Consider the following 13,081-nt stretch of genomic DNA (forward strand, 5'->3'; position numbering starts at 1 on the left):
CAACCCCCCACAAGCCCCAAAACCTTTTCTCAGTCTGTTTATGAATGTAAGCAGTGTTACCAACTCTTCCTTTGACCTTCACAGCATTCCCAATCACCAGCGTGTGCTTTTTCAATTTTTATAAAATTTGTATGTATCATATAGTATACATATCTTGGGTCCGTGGGGATCAGTTACATCTAGATATTGTTCAAGTTTGTATAATGTGAATACAGATAATTGAAGGATCATTGTACCCATGCCCTGACCTGCATTCAACCATTCTCTTCTTTTTCGACTGCAAAAATTAATTGCAATGAGATCATCAGGAAATTTTATGACTCTCTACAAGTGAAACTCGCCAAGTGTAGCATTTTATTCAACTCTACCACAATTTCTTAATAATAATAGTGAATAGCTTGATTGGCTATACCAGGAAGGGTCATTAAGAGATTTTTCTGGAGTGTGTAAGACGTATCTACCTGCTCAAAATCCACCTAACGTCCACCAGCTCAGATTTATTTACTTGACCGAAGACAATAAGACCTGAGCCTAGGCTTTGCGAGTTGCAAAATGCTGCAAAAAAAAAACCAGGCCTGGAACCCTCAAGATCAGACCTAAGTGATTTTGAATTAGGTAAGCTGTGCATTTGTTTTTCTTGGTTTTTAGTATCACCGCATGATGAAAAGTAAAGATTTGGATCTACTATCATTAAGGGGTAGCCTAGGCCAATCCACATGTTTGATATTCAGTGTTACTTGGGGAAAGGGGATTGCACAGGTAAAAATGCCACCCCTCTTTCCCAACCAGGTCAAGGCATGAAACTGTAAATCAGGTTAGGAAGGGGAGGTTTGGTTGGGTCAAGATAAGATGCCTAAAGAAAGGGTAAGTTTAAGTTCTTTTAGTTAGGTCACAACCAGAACAGAACAGTGAGTTCAAATGGAAATTTGTTCCTGCTAATATGCTTCTTCCGATGTTGTCTAGAATGCAAAATGACGGGACAACACTCCCAAAAGTACAATTCCCATAACCCCATCTGTATGATACTGTCGCTTTGCACATTTCTCCCCATTTCTGGCTCTTGACCCCCCATTTCTGCATTCTTTCACCTATGCCAAGAATGCATAAGACTGGGTCAAGACCACAAATCATTAACATTAACATCAAGTCATTCACCCGATCTGTAACAAAGACAGTAGGTTTTGATCATTTTCCAGATTCTTTTTTTTTTTTTTTTCAGTTGGCCCTGCAACCATCATTCGTAAGTCCTTCCCCAAAACCTTCCCAACAACTGCAGATCCTATCTCTAAAAAGGAGCAATAATGGTGGGGATCCACCCAAACAGACGGCATCAAAGGCCACATTAGCTCATGACCTTCACATTATTTCTCCATGATATCAAGTTCCAACTTTGCAATAAGTATGAGGGCAGCCAGATGTCCTCACCTGACAGCTGACAACAGCCACAGAAAAAGCTGTCAGAGATGGCAGATGGGTAAGGGTATGGCCTTCATCCCCTAACTACCAGTTAACTATGGTACCTTGTTACTAAGTCTCAACAACCAATTCAAGCTCACACTGAAGAATGGTCATATATAAATGGCATTAATTTGTACTCCACATGAACAATCTTGAGCTTTGTATATTGGAAATTTGACCAACTTGTGTTATTCAGTCAAAACCATAATTTATTTTATTGTGAAACCCACGTCCCACTTCTAACCACTTTAGATGTATGCAGGTTGTGAAAATGACCAGCCTACATAAGAGTTAGGTTAACGAAGGTCAAGTTACGATGAATCCTGGTATTTCACACTTATGATTTTTGGTGCCATTTGGTCAGGCTAGGATGCATTTATATACTTTACTAGTTCTCATATTTCCCCGCCGACAATTCCAATTTCCTGCTCAGGTGCACATTACTGTTTGACTTTAAGGGAAAAAAGGGTATTATTTCACTTATGGACATTAATTGCTTTCAACATAAAATATAGGTTTTTCTGTTGTATTATGATGTGATTTGAATGATTTTGAGGTTTATTTCCATCGCAAATGAATACTTATCCTTCCCCGTGATATACTGTATACAAAATTAATAAAATTACGACTTGTCAGAATACTCCCTATAGCTAATACGGCAAAACTGTGTATACTGATTACAGTTTTGCATTAGCTATGGAGAGGAAAAACATTCTGACAAGGGTATACAGTACATTTGCCGGGAAGGATAAGTATTCATTTGCATGGAAATAAACCTCAAAATCATGTAAATCACATCATAAATACTTATATTTTATGTTGAAAGCAATTAATGTCCATAAGTGAAATAATACCAAAAAAGATTTGTTTTAGGGGTTCCTCATATTTTTATACATGCGTCTTGATATATAAATGGGAGCGAACGCAGAGTGAGGGGTCAGGGCTACTATAGCAGGTATCTCTTTAGTTGGTTGGCTAACTCAAAGGATAGGTGACCTAACCAGACTTCCCTCTATCTCTACTAACCTTTAACACATGGTCATTTTTATTTCATATTCTTAAAACTTAAAATGTCAAGCAGACCTTGTTTTGCACAATTACCATCAGCCTTTTAGCACCAAACAATCAAGCATATCCCTTGGATGTACAAGGAACAATAAAACGATTGGTTTACACCCATAGCCTAGACTAATAGCCTAATGGTCAAAAACGCAAAACACATAAAATCTGGAAAAATATGTGGGACATCTCTACACCCGGGGGGGGGCCCATCCCAAACTAGGCTATAATTAAAAGTCGAGAAGAGCTGCCTAAAGCCTCGTCGAATGGTCTTGAATTTATCCTAGCTAGGCTAGGCTACTCTGGTCTGGTTTAACGATTTGCTTTTCATCTGGCATGCATTAACCTGGGACTTACTATTTAAATTTAAAGAAAATGTTGTTAAGACAGGGCAACAAATAAAATCTAGAACATTACCGGAGTGACCATTGGCTTATTTCGCAGATTTTACACTGGTTCTGTTTACTGTTAGCAATAGTTCACTTGAAACTTCCAAAGAAATTGAAATCTTTGTAACGGCTCCTCTCTTCACAAACGGTTGCGGACTACACAGGAGTGACTGAATCATAGCCCATTGACCTACTAACTGTAGGTTTCTTTGCCCTATAAGACCCATACCTGTATTTGTCAATATATATATATATATATATATATATATATATATATATATATATATATATATATATATATATATATATATATATATATATATATATATATATATATATATATACATATACATGCACTGAGTAAATATTGAGTTTAATCTCGGAAGACAATATCTTTATCTATGACATCAAGTGGGAGCTTATCATACAAATTTGAGGTCTGCAAACTGAACCCTGGAAGTGAATCTCGGCACAATTAAGTTGCAAAAATCTGTCGATGGTTTGTGTTGACGCTAATAACAGTTGGCTGCATCATGTACTGTGTCCCATTCATATCGCCCCACCTTTCCTTCTTTTCACTTACCCTTTAGACGAAAATACATATCTAATAACTATTCTGTGAGAGAGAGAGAGAGAGAGAGAGAGAGAGAGAGAGAGAGAGAGAGAGAGAGAGAGAGAGAGAGAGAGAGAGAGAGAGAGAGAGAGAGAGCATTCCGATATTGCACAAAGAGACCCTCCAACATACTTGTACCGTGTACACACACACACAACCTACCTTCTTACTCTCCTCAATTATATCTGAATTATTTTATTTCTTGGCGTTTTGTCATAATGTTCATTGCATAAAAAAACGAAAAACGATAACAATGATTAAGTTATAATAGCACCGTTCATACGAGTTGGTGGTGATACATAAAATAAAATAATAATGGTAGAATTCTGGTGTGCATATCCTACTGATCATCACATTCGATTTTTCTGCGAGGCTTTTTTTTTTCAGTGAACATGACATTATTTTTATCGCATCCCTTACGTAGTATCACATATGCACCATCATCTCTGGGTGTGGTCTTTCCTCCGTTAACGTTAGTGACCAAAGATCTTACTGTATTAGGGCAGCTAAACGCGAAAGGGTTGTCTCTCCCCAAGGTTATACTGTTCTTAATGCTATCCAGTTATGAAATTTAGGCTGTCAAGCCAAGCACTAGGGTACTTCCAGCAATTCAGCGCTTAAAAGAGAGTACCCAGCCAATTCAGTGCTTAAAAGAGTGAAAAGAGGGAGTCTGAGTGGTTGGAAAGCAAGATAATCCAGAAAATAGAAGGTAGTAGCTGTACAAGCCTCTAAAAGTGGAACTGGGAGAAAACCCCACAAATATACCAGTAAAGTCACAGTTAGTGGTGTTGGACAAGACTGAAGAAGGAATAAGAATGAAGGTAAAGTAAAAGGCTAAAATGTGGATGCAGCTAAGGGGCTGAAGGTACGCTGCAAATATCCCTCAGTATGCCTACACTGCAGGTATAGAGTATGCACTTTATTGTAGTAGTTTTCTTTTTACTACTAATTGGGGAACGTAGAAAATCTGATTTGCTTTATAAACCACTTTTTCAACGAAGTGTTTGGGGTACTGGAGGAAAGATGGTTGCTCCAGAATTCGTTTTAAATTCGGTTAGTTTTATGCAGGGCAAAAATGCTCTGGGAGGCACAAAAACAACTAGCTTGCAAATACAACCGCAACATATCACGATAACTAAAGAAATAGATGTAAAATATTGAGACAGTGGGTGTTCTATGTGCTGTGAACCTCTAGTTTGCGATATCCTTAATTATCAGTAATCCAAAAAGTGGAATCTGTTATTTTTTTGTTTCTACTTTTAATTTAATGTGGGGTGCATGGCTATTTAATTTACTAAAGTATGCATTAAAATCTCCCCAAAACAGATTCCAAAATGTTAAAATATATCCATAAACATCATCCTGATCATATCTTATCATTATGGTTTTCAAGGACACCATGCAAAGATTACTAGAATTTGGCTAAGTGTACTGCCCATGCTACAACCGAATTTGTTTATAATAACCTCAATTACAGTAAAAAAAAAAAAAAAAAAAAAGAGACTGCACATTAGTTTGTAGCTAAGTTACAAAGGCATTTTAGTAGCTGGACTAAAATGGCTTAATGCAAAAAATTAGTTTGATGATTTAGCACTTGCTCATTAGGCATTAGGGAACTGTCTGTTAGTACCAGTTCAAGTGGGATGACACTATTCCTCTGGGAAAGAGTACCAAACAACACTGGTAAGAGATGGTGAAGCCTGAGCGGTACTTAAAAGTTCATGGGATAAGCTTAGTGGAATGCCAGTAACCAATGTAGAATCCTGGTGGGAGTATCCAGAAACCCAAGGACCAAAAGACAGCTGAGCAGAAAACAGAAGACAGGTGCTCTGTGTGTTTCAGGCACTTAGCCAAAAACTGTAACCTTATTAAGAATAAGAACCAGAAGTAGTTCAAGCAAAACACAGCTAATGGTACTGCTGCGTCAGGAGTATGAAGATCTGAAGAACAGAGGACGAGTCACTGTAAACTTACCTGATGGTGAAGGTTATTTTAACAAGGAGAAAGTAACAGTGTGAGCAGTTGTATATAAAAGTTTGGTAACCGAAGGCTGATGCAAAGATTTATATAAACACTCATTACTATGTATGAGAAAAATATGCTATGTGCTTAGATAACCCATTGGTTCTTTACAACATTCCAAATATAAATGACCAAGAAAAAATGGTTAAAGCTCAGACCAAGAACTGTGAAAACTGCTGTCTTTCTTGATTCACCTGATCTATAACTCATTTTCTCTCATACTGTAGTCAGGGTATAAGCATTTCTGTTTCCAACAGTGATGCAGAATTCAATGAGCTTTTCCACAGAAATTCAGATATTTTTCTTATTTGCAGAAAACTTGAGAATGACTTAAATAACATGTAAGTGGGCCAGTTTGCGTTTAAACATTTTTCTGCTTCTATACCGATTGGCCGAAGTAATTTTGAGCGATATTATTTAATTACTGGATGCTGTTTAGAGCGAAGCCAATACGGCGATGGTCGTTTTGAGCGTTACTCTTCACCCGAGAAGTTTACAAACGAAGTTTTGGACTGGAAGAAACTTTACAAAGGTCGAGATATTCAGGCGTAGTGGCAGGTGAGCCTCAGCAAAAGCAAAGGGTAGGATTTCAGCATTCAATGAAAGAGAAAATCAGAATATTACTGTCTCAGACCCATTGCATTTAATATAAACCTATAGTAATAGTAAGTCAGTATTTGCATGTAATATAAGCTTGCAAAGTATGATGTCAGGATTTATAAAAAAAAAAAAGTTTTCTCAAACAGTCAATAAACCTTCCCTATATACTTTTTTTTCTTGATATTGCTTATAAAACAGAACTGTTGGCTCTGATAAGCAGATGGGAATTTCGAATTAATATATTTGGAATGAGACTTACCTCTCTATTATATACCTTCCATTTCCGCGCCAGTGGCAGTTCAACAGATTGAAACAAAAAAAGATCGAGAACACTGTTTTCTATGAATATCTGTCTTCTAGCCATCTACATCCCCTAAACCCCGCCCCTCCGCCCCACGGGACCCATAGGTACAGTTTTGGACAGTTCCACGGGTCCAGTTTCCCGAACAAGAGGGGTTTGTGGCAGGATTTGCATAGTAGCCCTGACGAGAAAGGCAAACGGCTGAGTGGTGGTGGATATATTGAGGTGTAATTATATTTGTAAACCACTATTTGGTTTGAATTCGTTTCACCAGTGTTTTGTCAGGTATCATTCAATTACCTTTTAGAGCTTTTAGTGTACAGTATTTTACATAAAAAAATAAACTTTCCTTATGGGAAAAGATCTTATAGAATATAGACGATGACCAAAAATTGTTTCCTTTGAGAAATTCCGCCACACTTATCTGTACAAAAATATGTTCAAGCTAACCTTGTTGGTAAGACTTCTGGAGTGTATTCCCTCCGCCAACGAGGTCGGAACAAGGTTGTTTTCGTCTCCTGGTTATTTGTTATTGCTATCGGTACAGCATAAGGTTAATATTTTTTTAAAAGTGATTTCAACGAAATTCCCATGGTCAATATCTTATCATTCAGGAAGAAATCCTAAGATAACGGTAGTGGCCCGGGTCAAGCCGAGTTTCAGGAAGCCTTGAGGAATAATTTAAAAACAATTTTTTGTTGAGTTGGATTTTTGAGGTTATTTAGACTAAAATTGGCATGCTGATTCCAAATCTGTAGTTAGATTTTTCTAGCACGTCAAGTTTTTTCTAAACAGTTTACCTACCAGATAAGCAAAATTCCACTGGTTAGCTGTAGTAAAACTTGCCAGCTGATAACGATTTGACTCATCTAGACCTATGTGGCAACTTGTTTGTGCAGTCACAATTGAGACAGTGCGGTGAGAGGTGTGTGCAGCTCCCAATATCTGCAAACAGAAAGCTAGGATAGTAGGAATTACGAGGATTTGTTATGGCTTTTCTATTAACCTTGTAACAAAATACCACTGTAATTTCTATTTCGTTTAATGCTTCTTTGTTTTTTGTTTTTAAGCTTGTAACTATTCCAGCCTAGTGTTTTATTTACATAGGCATATATTTCTTTTGTTTCAGATTTTGCCTGCTCCTACTACGTCTCATCGTAAATGCCTAAATAACCCTGACTCCTTCTGCTATATACTCTATGCGGTAGTTTCACCACTCCAAGTCAGAGGGCAAACATCAGCGTATTTGTCAAACAAGCATATTTCGCATATTTTAAAGAGAAACTTGGTGATCAAGAAAAGCCATGGGCCCCTCACAAAGTGTGCAAGCAGTGTGTCGAGAGTTTACGGATGTGGACCAAAGGAACACGTGAAAAGATGCCATTTGGTATCCCCATGGTTTGGCGAGCAAAAAGATCATTCCACAGACTGTTACTTTTGTTCAGTGAAAACATCAGGATTTAACAAGAAAAATAAAAGTAACATAGGAAATCCTAATATACCGTCAGCTATAAGACCAATGCCTCATTCAGCTGAAATTCCAGTGCCAGTTTTCGAACAACTACCTCCTCTAGAAGATCTGAGTGATGTTGAAGAACGCAGTGACAGCATCGATGCAGATTTTGACATTCACGAGGATCCAGTTCGTAGGGGATTTGATCAGCACGAGTTGAATGATTTAGCACGTGATTTGGGCCTATCAAAAAAAGCTTCAGAAATACTAGCATCAAGAATGAACGAGAGAAACCTACTTGAACAAGGGGTGAAGGTATCATACTTTCGAACCAGAGAAAGTACATTTCTGCAGTACTTTCGAAGTGACAGCGGTTTTGTGTTTTGCCATAACATTCCTGGTTTACTGAAGGAATTAGGGCTTTCAAACTACAATCCAAATGAATGGCGAATGTTTACTGATAGCTCAAAGTGGAGCTTGAAGTGTGTCCTTCTACACAATGGCAATTTGTTTGGCGCAGTCCCTATTGGGCATTCGGTCTGTCTTCGTGAAGAATATGGAGATGTAAAGAGAGTTATTGCAATATGACAAACACAACTGGATCATCTGTGGTGACCTTAAGATGGTGTCCTTCCTTCTTGGTCAGCAACGTGGATACATACAGTATCCCTGTTTTCTCTGTATGTGGGATAACAGAGCACGAGAGAAGCATTGGGTTGAGAAGAATTGGCCTCCGAGATCTGATCTTAAACCTGGAGATCCTAACATTGTATATGAGCCACTTGTTGACAGGAAGAAAATATTATTCCCACCTCTGCACATAAAAATTCCCACCTCTGCACATAAAACTAAGTCTCTCGAAACAATTTGTAAAAGCATTGTCAACTGATGGCGACTGTTTGAAGTACATCATCTTGACATTTCCTGGACCGTCAATTGAAAAAATCAAGGCAGGTGTGTTTGATGGTCCACAAATTCGACAGCTCATCAAAGATGTACAGTTCACCGGTACTATGTCAGACCTTGAAAAGAATGCTTGGCTATCATTCAAAGACGTCGTCAAGAACTTTCTTGGAAATACACGTGCAAGTAATTACACAGAAATTGTTCAGAAACTATTAGAGAGCTACAAAGCGCTTGGTTGCAACATGAGTATTAAATTACATTTTTTGCATTGCCATCTTGCCAACTTTAAGAAAATCTTGGTGCTGCTAGCGACGAGCAAGGTGAACGATTTCACCAAGATTTGAAGGTTATGGAAGAACGTTACCAGGGCAGACGGGATGTCCATATGATGGCTGACTAGTGTTGGAGCATCAAATGCGATTGTCCTAAGTTGAACACTCCAGAAAAAGCAACAAGCGTAAATTTTTACCTTAACCTGCACACAATTATAGCCTTATCCTTTGTAAAAAAAACATAATAATGTTAAACATTCTATTCATGCCTATTTCTTTCATTTTTCATTGTATATTAATATTTGCAACTTTTTATAAAACAAGCACTGTAACTGTTATGTACAGTATTTTTCGTATTTTTTAAGAAAACGAAAATTCCATAGTTCAAAAACTTGATGTGATAGAGAAAAACTGAGATCAGTTTTGGATTCAGCACCCAAAAATTACTTAATAACAACTGTCAGACCTAACTCAACAAAAATTATGTTCCCCTGTGAATTATCAACTCAAGAGTCTACGATTAGGTTTGCTGAAAGCAAATGGGTGTTACAGACTAATACGCACATAAACAAAGACACTCCAACATCTTCTAAAAACATAACAGACACCTCACATGTCTCGAACTATCGTCCTAACCGCTCAATTCTCCTCGCTGCTGGGAGAAAGGGAGCTGGGGATTTGGTACGATGCATGTACACATTCGCTACCGGGGTCTAAGCAATGTCAGGCAGGGCAGCCGATCGAGGCTACGACCTACCCCAACGCCAAATCAAAGTCCTTCAAAGAAGGCATTGTGCTTACCCCATATAAAAATGGGAAAAAGCACGCTAAAACGAAGAAGTCTACGGTTTATCTTTTAAAAATCCATACAGTAGCCATCTTGATATAAAAATGTGCTGCGATCTAAATTATACAGTAACAAAAAATAATTTTAAGTGATGCATCAATTGTGCAGAGGCATTACGTGACGATACATGGAACATATCGCTAAAATGTATAAAAATTAATCTGTGTTTGTATATATAATATATATATATATATATATATTATATATATATATATATATATATATATATATATATATATATATATATATATATAAACATGTACAGTATATGTATGTATGTATGTATATGTATATATATATATATATATATATATATATATATATATATATATATATATATATATATATATATATATATATATATATATATATATATATACACACACACAAAAAACTAATTTTTATACAATATTTTAGCGGTATGTTTCATATATCGTCACATAATGCCTCTGCATAATTATGTAGCACTTAAAATTTTTTTTTTACTGTATAATTTAGATCGAAGCACATTGTGGATGAAGAATCCTACTGGATGGGGCTCTTTAAGGTTTGAGGCCACTGCTGTTATTTGTGGCCGCCTTTCTTGTTTTTTTGAGAAAGAACAGGGGGTTCTGCAACTCCTGGCAATACTACTCAACCTCTGATGGAAGTAGCATCAGGCTGGTTTTGTCCACATCCCCTGCTGCTGCGTCGGCGCCTTCTTTTTTGTATACTGCGTTCTTATCCTCTGCTTCGGCGTCGTCCGTTACCATGTTGCAGGCTGCGGATGTTGCGCCGTGTTTGGAGGCCTTGGTGGCCTCGTGGAGTTTGTGTGCGACGTTCACCAGCTCGTCCATTGAAAGGGCGTCCGCATCTGTATTTTGCCCCCTCACCTCCTGTGGAAGGCGCTACAGGAATATTTCTCGTGACAGGCTGATCTTTCTCCGACCATCCATTTCGGTGCCCGGCAGCATCAAGAGGCCTCTTTAGTTCGTCCCAGGTGTCCCTGGGTGATGCTATGTTTACTGTCGCTCCTTGGGTCACCAGTTGTGAGGGTAGACATTACTGGGTACTAACTGTTTATTTACCTGAGCACAAGTATACATGGCAGTGCGGACAGAAATGTGGTGCCTGACCCACAATCACTGCGACCCGCACTCTGAGCAATTTGTGTTTCGTAGCAGGTACATAACTGACAATAAAAAGAGACATAGTAGACGTACAAAGATAAAACATACACTGGTGGAAAGGCCAGGAAATTCCACATCTGAATATTTACATGAGATTCAAGACACATTAATAAATACAAAGCAATAGCATGATTGACGTGAAATGGAGAGACGTTTGACATCTTTACAAGCGTATGATAAGGGACAACGTTAGGGGTTACGGCAGCCTAGACACCGATGCCACGGCAAAAGCCCTTATGCAATAAAGAAATACTCCCCTAAGAGATGTAGACAAGTCCCCCCTGCAATTAACGTTGGGGAGGCAGTTACGGGACTCTATTCCAATGGCAACGAATTCTTGCTTTTGGATAATCATTGGATGGCAACGATACGAGAGAGAGAGAGAGAGAGAAAAGGCTATGGTCAAAACTTCGCAGAAAGAGAGAGAATTATATGACCTGCATGCAAAGAAGTTGCCATACCTACGTGTAGGCAACCAAGTCCTGGTGCAGGATGTAGTTGGTAAGAAGTGGGATCGATCGGGGATGGTAATGGAAAGACTCCCATACAGACAGTATCTAATCAAAATAGATGGATCTGGCAGAATGTCGAGGAGAAATGCCGCCACTTGAAATACGTAACAGCAAAGAGCCAGTGCCCTACTACAGAACCAGCTGGGGCAGTGCCACGTACCCAGGACCAGGAGGTATATGCTGGCCATGGCAGCCCCCACCCCTTGGTAGGAGGAGTTCAAGGCCAACTAAACGCCCAGCTTGGATGAAGGACTACAAAGGTGGAAAATAGGTTGCGTTCTGTTTGCTGAACTATTAATAAGTTTTGCTTCGATTAGCCATTCCTTGCTGATTTTTTCTTTATTTTTGCCTCTTCTTGATTATGATATCCTTTGTTTGTCTCTAATTTTGAATTTTGAGTGTACCTATGTTTCAGGGTAATTCGTAGCGGGTGGGGGGGGGGGAAGTAGGATAAGTATGTGTCAAGTTGCTGATATCAGTAATACTACTAGTGGAATGTTGTTGCGTCTATGGTTAGCAACGCATTACCTAACTCCGTCCATACCAAGATTTTGGTGCGAATGCCAGTTGCCCTGTAACCATCTTAGGATTAAGATGCTTCTGTAATAAACCGTCAACATGGGAATAGTGCCTCTTACTTACCCTGCCCATAGAGTATCCTATACTAAGGTAATATATGACATATATTACCTTAGTATAGGATACTCTATGGGCAAGGTAAGTAAGTAAGAGGCACTATTCCCATGCTGACGGGGAATAACACAGGGCCCAAGTTGTGCTGAGTAGTCACAGATGAATGCAGTCAAATATGTAGAAAGACAATTATTAACAGAAAAAAAGTAGACGAATGGAAAGAGTGGAGCAACAGAAGTAAGAAATGGTAAAATGAAATAGTGAAGGTATACAATTACCTGGGAGAGAACACCATTTAGTGAAAGGCAAGTAAAAGTGGAATATTATGCTCCACGAAATGATGCAATAGTAGATGAATGAAAAGTTGGGAAAATAATGTTATTGTTGTTTAGAGTGTATTTGACTAAGCTAAATCCAGTGCGAGGCTCAAGAAATGTCAGGAGTGAAAGACTGATTCTTTATAATTCTCGACAGGTGTTTATAAGACAAAAAGCGGACAGAAAGGTAGCAGGTGACCTGAGGCCCCCGCTGCGTCCATACAGAATTTGTGTTTTCTGGCAAGCATAAAAATACGTATAATATTCGCTACATGGGGCATAAAAGGTAGATATACATATCGGTGGAAAGGCCGTACAATGATACATAAGATGAGGTCCATAAAGAATCTGAAATAAAGACAGGTAAAACACATGACGTGATTAATGTACACCTGAAAGAAGAAACACAAGGCAGTAGAGGCGCGATTTGTCGCCCTTCAACCAGCAATCTTTGAAAATAATGAAAAGGAACACAGTTCAGAATAGATGATGGTATTTTCCACCTCCCGAAAGTACCACAAAATGAATGC

At 38.4% G+C, this 13,081-nt stretch overlaps 1 protein-coding gene across 4 annotated transcripts in view; it reads right to left on the minus strand.

Moving 5' to 3' along the window:
• The window catches only part of LOC136852520 (kelch domain-containing protein 3), a 145,245-nt gene that overhangs the window by 64,733 nt on the left and 67,431 nt on the right, over positions 1 to 13,081 (minus strand). Inside the window, exon 1 of one of the 4 annotated variants that reach the window (XM_067127222.1) lies at positions 6,401 to 6,529. The exons of 2 other annotated variants lie outside the window; for them this stretch is intronic. The gene's annotated coding sequence lies outside the window, so the exon portion shown is untranslated. Of the gene's footprint in view, positions 1 to 2,934; positions 3,082 to 6,400; positions 6,530 to 13,081 lie in introns of those variants that run through there. One more of the 4 variants, XM_067127219.1, reaches the window with a different exon arrangement.

The sequence above is a fragment of the Macrobrachium rosenbergii genome, chromosome 25 (genome assembly GCF_040412425.1).
Source record: "Macrobrachium rosenbergii isolate ZJJX-2024 chromosome 25, ASM4041242v1, whole genome shotgun sequence".
Taxonomy (NCBI): domain Eukaryota; kingdom Metazoa; phylum Arthropoda; class Malacostraca; order Decapoda; family Palaemonidae; genus Macrobrachium; species Macrobrachium rosenbergii.